This window comes from Pseudophryne corroboree, chromosome 5, assembly GCF_028390025.1.
Source record: "Pseudophryne corroboree isolate aPseCor3 chromosome 5, aPseCor3.hap2, whole genome shotgun sequence".
NCBI classification, from domain to species: domain Eukaryota; kingdom Metazoa; phylum Chordata; class Amphibia; order Anura; family Myobatrachidae; genus Pseudophryne; species Pseudophryne corroboree.
Window position 1 is genome coordinate 172,762,247 of NC_086448.1, and position 13,076 is coordinate 172,775,322.

The following is a 13,076-nucleotide window of genomic DNA, read 5'->3' on the forward strand; positions in this document are numbered from 1 at the left end:
GGTGAGTATGCTTGCATCTGGGGAACAAGCAGAGTGAAAAAACATAGGATGATCAGCAAATGGACTTGCATTCAATCCTGCATCAGCCCTAAAAGTGGGAAATGACTATATTACGGAATTGCTAAGTAAATGCGCAAATTTCATTTTGCATCACTGGAACTTGGCACCTTCTAAATGAAATTTTGCCAGATGTGTATGGGCTTTCATAAAACATTTACATTTTATTTCTTAAACGCCCCATGCTTAATTTGTATGACTAGCAAATGACTTACCAAAAGCAAAGTATGGGGAAGACATTTGTTACTTTTACAGTGATGGTTCAAATAATATGTTTATCCATGTCTCCATAGTACTTGTACTACACCTCTATTTCATTTGTCCACACACAGGGTACCAACTAAAAACACATAATTGTGACTTCATAATATGTCATGGAATGCCAATAAAATGTAAGATTTCTTATTAATAAAACATTAGTATAATTATGTTGAGTGTTTAATTATAAGCAAATGTTTTAGCTTGTTCATCATTCTATCACATTTAAATATGTCTGGATTAGCAGAAAGGCTGCACAGTCTGGGGTTATCTGCAGCAGTTTTACAGGGGCGGCTCTCTGCTCTTTCCATATTACTTTTATTTTGTTAATGAATAATGTATTATTTAAATATGGTATACATTTAACCATTGGCTCAATTACCAGTAAATATTTTCATTGTATATATGTTCTGAAATTGGGATGCAGTTAGGCTTGGAATTACAAAGTACAATGAGTAGTAGACATTATTGGGAGGCTCAGAAAATGTAAGCTAAAGATGGCAGAATATGTAAATACCGGCCTATGGGGGTAATTCCAAGTTGATCGCAGCAGGAATTTTGTTAGTTGGGCAAAACCATGTGCACTGCAGGGGAGGCAGATTTAACATGTGCAGAGAGAGTTAGATTTGGGTGTGGTGTGTTCAATCTGCAATCTAATTTGCAGTGTAAAAATAAAGCAGCCAGTATTTACCCTGCACAGAAACAAAATAACCCACCCAAATCTAACTCTTTCTGCACATGTTATATCTGCCTCCCCTGCAGTGCACATGGGGGGTAATTCTGAGTTGATCGCAGCAGCAAGTTTGTTAGCAATTGGGAAAAACCATGGAGGTCATTCCGAGTCGTTCGCTCGGAAAATTTCTTCGCATCGCAGCGTTTTTCCGCTTAGTGCGCATGCGCAATGTCCGCACTGCGACTGCGCCAAGTAAATTTGCTATGAAGTTTGGATTTTTACTCACCGCTTTTTCTTCGCTCAGGCGATCGTAGTGTGATTGACAGGAAATGGGTGTTACTGGGCGGAAACAGGCCGTTTTATGGGCGTGTGGGAAAAAACGCTACCGTTTCCGGAAAAAACGCGGGAGTGGCTGGAGAAACGGAGGAGTGTCTGGGCGAACGCTGGGTGTGTTTGTGACGTCAAACCAGGAACGATAAGCACTGAACTGATCGCAGATGCCGAGTAAGTCTGAAGCTACTCTGAAACTGCTACGAGATGTGTAATCGCAATATTGCGAATCTTTCGTTCGCAATTTTAAGAAGCTAAGATTCACTCCCAGTAGGCGGCGGCTTAGCGTGTGCAATACTGCTAAAATCGCCTTGCGAGCGAACAACTCGGAATGAGGGCCCATGTGCACTGCAGGGGGGGCAGATATAACATGTGCAGAGAGAGTTAGATTTGGATGGGTTAATTTGTTTCTGTGCAGGGTAAATGCTGACTGCTTTATTTTTACACTGCAATTTAGATTGCAGATTGAACACACCCCACCCAAATTACCCTGCACAGAAATAAAATAACCCACCCAAATCTAACTCTCTCTGCAAATGTTATATCTGCCACACCTGCAGTGCACATGGTTTTGCCCAACTGCTAAAAAATTTCCTGCTGCGATCAACTTGGAATTACCCCCATGGTTTTGCCCAATTGCTAACAAAATTCCTGCTGTGATCCACTTGGAATTACCCCCTATGTGTAAAATAGAATGTTATACCTTGATCATATCAAGAGATTTAGGGCCTAATTCATATCTGAATACAAACCAGATGGTATGCGTACAAATATGATGTTTGGGTACAAAGATATGTTCTGTGCACGTGCAGAATGGGACTTGCGATATCGATTGCAGCCCCTGTCAGTCGCATTATGTCAATCATTTGGGGGTCGAATCAGGGATAATGTCACCCATATTTTGAAGGCATGACTTGTCCATGGTCTGTGTTGTTGAACGCAGACTTACTGGACATGGGTGTCCGGATCTGACAGCCAGCCTGAGTAAGTCTCGGCTTACGCCGACTGGCAAGTGCCTAAAGCCATCGTGAATCGCGACCGATGGTCATAATGTTCATGATGGTGATCCAAGACTGCATCCCTAGATGCAGCACTTAGGGGGTAATTAAGACCTGATCGCTAGGGTGCATTTTTTGCAGCCTTGCAATCAGATAGTCGCCGCCTACAGGGCGGGGACTAAACTGCTGTGCAGGTGTGCAATCGCTTTTGTAGCAGAGCTGCACAAACAACAGTAAAAACGGTCAGTTGCCACCCACAAACAGTCCCTTCCTGTCAATCGCCTTGCGATCGCCCGTGCGATTGCTTTTTTCGCACCATTAGGTCACTAGGCACCGATGCACGGTGCCGCTTCCTTGCAGCTGTGCAATTCCTTACAATCATGAATCAGGCAAAAGAAAAAAGAGGAAAGAAAGATTCTTTCTTGGAGCATACTTAATACAGTAATGAAAAATATTTAAAATTACCTTTTAATCAATTATTAAAAAGACAGTAAAGTTACACGCAGAAATTTACAAGGAAAAACATTACTCAGTAAAAATTGGAACGAGGTGAGCACCTCCAATGGACCCTCTAAGGGGGTAGCATGTAGTCTATAAAGATCTAAAGATTCATTTACAGGTGTTCAGAATGTAATACAGATAAACAAAGTAAGGTGAAAATATTAGGTTATGATAATGTGGCACTTTAATTTGGATATCAATATCGGTTTCTTAATCGTGCCAATAGATAATCATGAATCAGGCCCAAAGTATCCATAGGAGCTACAGTAAGTGAAGATAAAAGCCCCTGTTTGGCTGGGACTCGGAGGATAGCTATATATTATTGTGAGATGAGTTGAGAGCAAGAGGGTCAGGTGGATGGTACATAGCTATTCCTAGCTAAATGCTGTAGATAACATATCATATAAGAACACAAGCAGGGGGCCGAGTTTGGTATGTTTTATTCATGAGCAAATAAATGGATGTAAGAACATTGATTCATATATAAAGGCGACTTTGAAATCACAATCTTCCAACATATAATTCCTACCATTTATTCTTCTATGACAAATGAATAGAAATTGAATGTATTTTGTATGCGTGACCCGCAGTATAAAAGGCATGGACAAAATCCACAGAGGGAAGGAGTTTGCCCATGTGTTAAATATTTTCGCACACTTTTTATTTTCTGTTTTCTTAAATTATAAATCATTAGTAATTCCAAATTTTCTTAAACAAAATAAATACATCTATTTCTTATATTATGGGTTTGTATGCCTGCTGACAAGGGTCATATCTGGCAGCAGGAAGAAAAAATTTATAATTATTTTCATTACATGAGGGATATGGTGGAGTTTGGAGTTGTGAAGCCCTGCCACATTGTGATAGCAGCTATATACAGTATATATATATATATATATATATATACTATATAATAGCCCAGATCTGTGACTTTGTGCCTCATTTGCTAACGCTGGGCGGAGTCACAACACTGGGTGGAGTTAGTCAAATGAGTCACAGATCTGGGCAAATCTATAGGAGAGAAGCAGATGGTATGGGCATGGCACAGGCAGGGGTGCATACCTCCCAGCTTTCTTCAGGCAGAAGGAGGGACATACGTGCGGCGAAAATGGGGTGTGGCCAACGAAAAGGGGGCGTGTCTTCCCGTTTTCGTCAGTGAGGGGGCATGCCCAGCGCTCTGTGTGCTGCTGGCATGCCCCAAGTGGCGGATTATGAGTCCGGGGGGCCCAGGGCACTTGAGACAGGGGGGCCCTATCTCATTGCTGTGCCTGCTGTGGGTTTTGGGGGCGTGGCCTAATTGTGGCCCACGTGGCCACGCCCCCTTATGAAAATTTCAGGAATTGTTTTTTTTTAAATGGGATTTTGGCCCCTCAGCTAGGGGTAAATCCAGAGGGGGTGGTCGCTCCCCCCTACACACCCACACAGGCAGAAGAAAGCAGTGAGGCTGCTGCCTCGCTGCAACACCACAGACCTGCCAAGACGCAGCAGCGTGTGCTGACTGTAGCACAATGCTGCTGCTGTTGCTGGCAGGACGGGGGAGCTTCAGAGCTGGGACAGAGCTACTCCAGCCGGGGGGCCACCTAAAACTGTGGGGCCCACGGTACGTACCAGTGCCGTAACTAGGCATTTTAGCGGTGTGTGCAAGAAACGACATCGGCGCCCCCTCCCACACACACACACACACACACATTTAAAACAGGGCCAGTGCACGCAGCAAAAATGTAGGGGGGGTGTCTTCGTGGGAAAGGGGCGTGACCACAAAATAATACCAAATTATATTACGCTGCACAGTAGTCTTCATTATTCAAATTATGCCGAACAGTAGTGCCACTTACACACACATTACATTAGGCAGAGCTCTTTTTTACACCTTACGGCAGGCATAGCTCCCTTTTACACCTTACGGCAGACAGAGCACCCTTTTACACCTTACGGCAGGCAGAGTCACCATTTACACCTTACGGCAGGCAGAGTCACCATTTACCCCTTACGGCAGGCAGAGTCCCCTGTCAATCAATACGGCAGGCAGAGTCCCTGTCACACATTATGGCAGGCAGAGTCCCCTATCACACATTATGGCAGGCAGAGTCCCCTGTCACACATTATGGCAGGCAGAGTCCCCTGTCACACATTATGGCAGGCAGAGTCACCATTTACAGATTCCTCCGTCCTCCTCCGCTGACATATTCTGTGATTGCCCCTGTGCCTGCCCACCTTCCCCCATCCCCTCCTCTGTCATGCTATGCTGACTTTACCTTATGGCCTGTACCAGTGGTGCAAGTTTAATCTAGATGCCCGGAGGCGGAATAGACGATGGTGTGCTTCCCCCCCCCTCAAAGTTTACACACAGCCACATAGGCACACACACAGTCACACATACACACACACAGTCACATATGCACACACACAGTCACATATGCGCACACACACGCAGCCACATATGCGCACACACATGCACACACTGTCACATATACACAGACGGGTACATATACACACACATAGCGACATATGCGCACACACACAGTCACATATACACACAGCCAAATATACACAGACAGCCACATACACTATACACACATAGTTATAGACAGCGACAGTATATACAGTCACATAAGCACAGCCAGCCACATGTACACCACAGCACATATACATCGACAACCACATATGCTCCCACACACAGTCACACATACACACACAGCCATACAATGTTAAACAAGTAATACACTACTCTCCCCACCACATCGTTACTGACTCCTCACTGCACCCTGCTGAGCGGCGCCTGCTGCTCTCCCGCCCGCGGCCTACCTGCATAGTGACAGCTGTATCCCTCTGCTCTGCACGCCTGCACACACTGTGGACGGCTTCTCAGTCAGGCAGCGGGCAGACAAGGTCCGGCGGGCGGGCGGGGGTGGAGATGAGATGCCCTTCCTCGCGGCTTTCTGCAGCTGCACAGCACTCCAAGCTCCAAGTCCAGCTTGGGGAGGAGCGGAGGCGGAGCTGACATTCAGACAGTGGCACCGGCGCTGCCGCTGTCGAGTATAAATTATGATGGAGGCTAGTTGCGCCCAAGGTCATCGTGCGCTGTGTGCAAGGCACACAGCGCACATACCTAGTTACGGCCCTGGTACGTACCCCATGCCCCCCCCTTAATCCGGCTCTGCTGCTGGACCCCTCCCCTTAATCTGTACCCCCTGATGCCTCCTCTCCCTCTGTCTCCACTAAATAGACTCTGTGCGCATGTGCACAGCGTCTATTCACCGCTGCTTTGCTAAGCAGAATATCGAGTACAGGAGCTTCCCAACTGCCCCCCCACACACACCGCGGGACACTGCAGCCCGCGTGTGGGACAGCGGGATAGACCCCTAAAAATGGGACTGTCCCGCGAAAATCGGGACAGTTGGAAGGTATGGGGGTGTGTGAGAGGGTATGCCATACAGACAGACGGGCACCGGCTCACTGTGTGCTTGACCCCCCACATCAGCAAACTCAGCAGGGTCTCTCTGGCGCGGAAGAGCGTCACTTTCTGGCACACTCCACGCTTCTTAGCTGCAGTTTTGTGGGGCACCTGCCACTGTGCAGGTTCCGTACTGCCTCTGTTATCTCCAGCCCCGGCAACCCCACCGCTAGCTGCAGCGCTGCCGCCTGCAGTGAGGTGCGCCCAGCTCCTTCACACACTTTAACTGGCAGGCAGTGATGCAGAAGTCCACGCTGCTTGCAGGCTCCGACTCCATCCAGCCGTAGCGTCTCCTGGGGGCTAACCAGTCACTCCTTACCACAGTGCCTGGGAGCCGCGCGAGGTCCGCGGTGTGTGACTGAGGAGTGGGGGGGGGGATGCAGACGGGCAGAGGAAGCAGGACTCCAGCCTGAGAGAGTCAGCCATGCCAAGTCTCCACCAGCAGCAGATCCCAACAGGTTGGAGTGGAACAGCAGCAGCCAGCAGCAATGACTCCAGTAAGACACATCTGTCTGTCACCACTGTTTTGTCCCTAATACCAATCTCTCCCGTGCCCTGTGTTCTGTCATGTCCCTGTCACCCCTGGCCTTGTCATGTCACCCTTGGCCTTGCCCTGTCACCCTTATCCTGGCCCTGTCACCCTTATCCTGGCCCTGTCACCCCTGTGCTTGCCCTGTCAACCCTATCCTGGCCATGTCACCCCCTGTCCTGGTCCTGCCGCCCCTACCCTGGCCCTGTCACCCCTATCCTGTCCCTGTCATTTCTGTCCTGGCCCCGTCACCCCTGTCCTGGCCCCGTCGCCCCTGTCTTGGCCCTGTCACCCCTGTTCTGACCCTGTCACCCCTGTCCTGGCCCTGTTACTGCATACCCTCCAACTACCATTTTGGCAGGTACAGTACCCGCAGCGCCTCCAGACCCCTCCCCAATGCACCACGCCTCCGCACCTTCCCCTCCACCACATGCGGCACTCCACCCCTCCCCCACACGCTGTGCCTCCACACCCCCTACTCCACCCACGGCTCCCACTCCTCCGCCCCTCCACCACCGACAGCACTTCCAGACCCCCTCCACCATCGACCCCCCATATATGTCTCCCCCCACACCTGCCCCACCTCCACCCGCAGCATCTGCAGATACCCTCCTCCAACCGCGGTCCCCCCGCTCACCCACCACTCAACCACCCACGGCACCCCCGCACCTGCCCATCCACCACTTGCAGCACCTCCAGACCCCCTTCCCCATCTGCCGCACCACCCGCACATGCCCCGCCCATGGCGCCTCCGGGCCCCTATCCCACCCCTGGCACCCCCACCCCTTTCCATCCCACAGCACCTCTGGAACCCTTCACCCATCCGCAACATCCCCGCACCTGCACCTCCCCCACCGGTGGCACCCCTGCCCCTCCCCCACCTGCAGTGCCTCCAGACCCCTCCCCATTCTACAGCCCCCACTCCTCTGCCCCTCCCGCACCCGCAGCACCTCCCGATCCCATCCGGGCCCTCTCCCGCGCATCAGCCCCCCCCCCTCCACCCGCAGCATCTACAGACACCCTCTTCCATACGCAGTCAACCCTGCACCCGCTACATTCTGTACATCGTGCTCTGCAGGTGCTGTTCATGCCGTCGCAAGGGGCTGCGCCTCCTTCACCCTTGCACGCCCTTTCATTGTGCAATATTTAACCACTAACAAAGGAATGCAGGTAATACTCCATATAATACAAATATTGAACCCCAGAAAGGCATGCAAGGGTTAAGGGGGCGTAGCCCCTTGCGACGGTGTGAAGAGCGCCCGTAGGGCGCGATGAAGCACCTAGTATATATATATATATAGTGCAGAGCCCGGCACTCCTCCGGTAATTGATGTGCCCCGGTGCCTTCAGTGACATCTTGACAAAGGGGTTAGTCACCCTGAAACGTTGATGTGACATGTTGTGATTTCGTAATACACATCGTTCAGCTACAAGACCCTGAGTGCCACAGTCTTTTTTTCAAGTATATATATATATATATATATATATATATATATATTCAGCACCTGGATGAGGACAGGGACAGAGCCATACATAAGTATTTTGGTGCCCTATGCCAGAAACAGCACTGGTGCCCCACCCCATTATTATGAATTGAGACAGTGCACCCTAAAGGCATGGGTTAAAAAAAATGGGATATTGTCTCACAGGAAAGTCGCATGGTCATACTCTAGTACCCCTAATTCAAATTATGCCACTTAGTAGTGCAACATCATTCACATTATACCGCACAGTAGTACCCCTTGTTCATGTTACGTCACACAGTAATGCTCCTTATTAACAGTACATCATACACTACAGTCCCTTATACACATTATGCCAGTAGAGGTCCTTATTCACATTATGCTACACGATAGTACTCCTTGTACAGTTTACACCACACAGTAATACCCCTTATACATGCTACATCACACAATACAGTCCCTTATACATGTTACACCACACAGTAGAGACTCTTATACACATTATGCCACACACAGTAGTACACATTGTACACATTATGCCACAGTAGTACCCCTTATACACAGTATGTCACACAGTAGCACCCCTTATACACATCATGCCACCAGTAGTAACTTTTATTGATAATTAAAAACTAGTCCTGCTGCTATATCAGGGGAAGGGGGCATTATAATTCAAGTATTACATTGAAGAACAATAAATATTGTATATTCTAATATCTTCATTTAATCTATTATTGTTTATTCTAATATCCCCCCCCCCCCCCCCCCACACACACACACACACACACACACACACACACACACACACTGCCTAAGTCTGATCTAGCAGCATTGCAGTGGTTTTTGTGTGTAATTTGTAATTTGTGAGTTTACCTCCCCTCACCCGGCCATGGTCTGCCACTGTACTGTGTTCCCACCGCTCCCCAATACTGTAGGAGAGATGTATGACATAAGTTGGAAGGTGGAGCTCCAGAGCACAAGCTCTAGACTCAGCTAGCTGAAAGAAGGAAGCCAGGTGAACCACTAATAAAAGCATTCCAGGGGGAATGCGGTTCATGGACATTGCAGTGGTGGCCAGTTCCCCCACAGGGCGGCACCCTATGTCTGCTTCCTCAGGCTCTGTGAAACATTGCTGCTGCTATGACTACTTACTGGTATTACCTACCTATTAATTTCTATGAAATACTTCCTTTATATTTAATTTTTTTTATATCTATTTGTTTGACTTTTTGACCACTTTTTGCCATGTTAATAAATTAACTTTATAAAATTTAGCATTTTGCATTTGCTCTGTTTGGGCCATTTGATCCCACAACACATAATTCTGATGAACATTGGGTTTCTAAATGAATATCTAAAGCATTCTTCCATCCTATTATGGGTGAGGGTATCCATTCACATGGTCGACCATGTTATGGTCGTCAGTCATTAGGTCGACCACTATTGGTCGACATGGACATGGTCGACATGGACACATGGTCGACATATGAAAATGGTCGCCACATGAAAGGTCGACACATGAAAAGGTCGACATGAGTTTTTTAACTTTTTTTTCTTTTGGGGAACTTTTCCATACTTTACGATCCACATGGACTACGATTGGAACGGTAAAGTGTGCCGAGCGAAGCGGTAGCGGAGCGAAGGCACCATGCCCGAAGCATGGCGAGCAAAGCGAGCCATGCGAGGGGACGCGGTGCACTAATTGGGGTTCCCAGTCACTTTACGCAAAAAACGACACCAAAAAAGTAAAAAAACTCATGTCGACCTTTTCATATGTCGACCTTCCATGTGTCAACCATTTTCATGTGTCGACCATGTGTCCATGTCGACCATGTCAATGTCGACCAATAGTGGTCGACCTAATGACTGTCGACCATAACATGGTCGACCATTCATACCGGAACCATGGGTGAGTATACTACATAAGTTCTACAACACAGCACCATTGGATACTTTGTTCTGCAGTATGTTGGCACTTTACTTCTCTTTCCTCGGAACCCCTACCAGTGACGTGCTACACAATAACAAAAACCTACAACAGTTCCAGGCACCATCTACGTTGCTAACACAACCATCGCAGAACAAAAGTAAGAGTTTGTCAAACATCTGCCACTTCTTTAAAAATAGTTTGTATGTACTCTCTTGTAAATTCAAGTACTAGGGTGTTACACACTATTATTGCACTTTTGTCATCCACATATTTTCTGGCTATTTGAGCACATTACTAGAGGATCATAGCTGAAGAAATATAAACACTTATTGCTCAAAGAGAGCACTAGAACCACCCCCTTCTCACAAAAAATAGTGTGCCATCATTTTAATATTATCTTGTAATAAGTCATGCTCTGTCTAGAGAGTTACAGTATATCAATAGATAAATCTTATTCAGACAAAGGGATCACTTTTCATTAGTGATGAGCGGGTTCGGTTCCTCGGAATCCGAACCCGCCCGAACTTCAGCTTTTTTTACACGGATCCGAGCGACTCGGATCTTCCCGCCTTGCTCGGTTAACCCGAGCGCGCCCGAACGTCATCATGACGCTGTCGGATTCTCGCGAGGCTCGGATTCTATCGCGAGACTCGGATTCTATATAAGGAGCCGCGCGTCGCCGCCATTTTACACGTGCATTGAGATTGATAGTGAGAGGACGTGGCTGGCGTCCTCTCCGTTTAGAGAAGAAATAGATAGGAGAGTGAGAGTGAGACAGTGACACTTCATTTACTGGAGCTTAGGAGGAGTACTCAGACAGAGAGTGCAGAATTTTGCTGATAGTATTAGTTAGTTATACTAGTGACAGAGTGAGACAGTGACACTTCATTTACTGGAGCTTAGGAGGAGTACTCAGACAGAGAGTGCAGAATTTTGCTGATAGTATTAGTTAGTTATACTAGTGACTGACCAGTGACCACCAGTGCAGTTTTATATTATTTAATATAATCCGTTCTCTGCCTGAAAAAACGATACACAGTGACTCAGTCACATACCATATCTGTGCTCAGCCCAGTGTGCTGCTGCATCATCTATGTATAATATCTGACTGTGCTCACACAGCTTAATTGTGGGGGAGACTGGGGAGCAGTTAGGTTATAGCAGGAGCCAGGAGTACATATTAAAATTAAACAGTGCACACTTTTTTTCTGCAGGAGTGCCACTGCCAGTGTGACTGACCAGTGACCTGACCACCAGTATATAGTATACTATATTGTATTGTGAATGTCTGCCTGTAAAAGTTAAACACACGTCGTGTGACTTGTGTGGTGTTTTTTTATTCTATAAAATAAAAAACTCATTCTGCTGACAGACAGTGTCCAGCAGGTCCGTCATTATATAATATATACCTGTCCGGCTGCAGTAGTGATATATATATATTTTTTATATCATTATTTATCATCCAGTCGCAGCAGACACAGTACGGTAGTTTACGGCTGTAGCTACCTCTGTGTCGGCACTCGGCAGTCCATCCATAATTGTATACCACCTACCCGTGTTTTTTTTTTCTTTCTTCTTTATACATACTACATCTCATTATCATCCAGTCTATATTAGCAGCAGACACAGTACAGTACGGTAGTCCACGGCTGTAGCTACCTCTGTGTCGGCACTCGGCAGTCCGTCCATAATTGTATACCACCTACCCGTGGTTTTTTTTTTCTTTCTTCTTTATACATACTACATCTCATTATCAACCAGTCTATATTAGCAGCAGACACAGTACGGTAGTCCACGGCTGTAGCTACCTCTGTGTCGGCACTCGGCAGTCCATCCATAATTGTATACCACCTACCCATGGTTTTTTTTTTCTTTCTTCTTTATACATACTACATCTCATTATCATCCAGTCTATATTAGCAGCAGACACAGTACAGTACGGTAGTCCACGGCTGTAGCTACCTCTGTGTCGGCACTCGGCAGTCCATCCATAATTGTATACCACCTACCCGTGGTTTTTTTTTCTTTCTTCTTTATACATACATACTACATCTCTTTATCAACCAGTCTATATTAGCAGCAGACACAGTACGGTAGTCCACGGCTGTAGCTACCTCTGTGTCGGCACTCGGCAGTCCATCCATAATTGTATACCACCTACCCGTGGTTTTTTTTTCTTTCTTCTTTATACATACATACTACATCTCTTTATCAACCAGTCTATATTAGCAGCAGACACAGTACGGTAGTCCACGGCTGTAGCTACCTCTGTGTCGGCACTCGGCAGTCCGTCCATAATTGTATACCACCTACCCGTGTTTTTTTTTTCTTTCTTCTTTATACATACATACTACATCTCTTTATCAACCAGTCTATATTAGCAGCAGACACAGTACGGTAGTCCACGGCTGTAGCTACCTCTGTGTCGGCACTCGGCAGTCCATCCATAATTGTATACCACCTACCCGTGGTTTTTTTTTTCTTTCTTCTTTATACATACTACATCTCATTATCATCCAGTCTATATTAGCAGCAGACACAGTACAGTACGGTAGTCCACGGCTGTAGCTACCTCTGTGTCGGCACTCGGCAGTCCATCCATAATTGTATACCACCTACCCGTGGTTTTTTTTTCTTTCTTCTTTATACATACATACTACATCTCTTTATCAACCAGTCTATATTAGCAGCAGACACAGTACGGTAGTCCACGGCTGTAGCTACCTCTGTGTCGGCACTCGGCAGTCCGTCCATAATTGTATACCACCTACCCGTGGTTTTTTTTTCTTTCTTCTTTATACATACATACTACATCTCTTTATCAACCAGTCTATATTAGCAGCAGACACAGTACGGTAGTCCACGGCTGTAGCTACCTCTGTG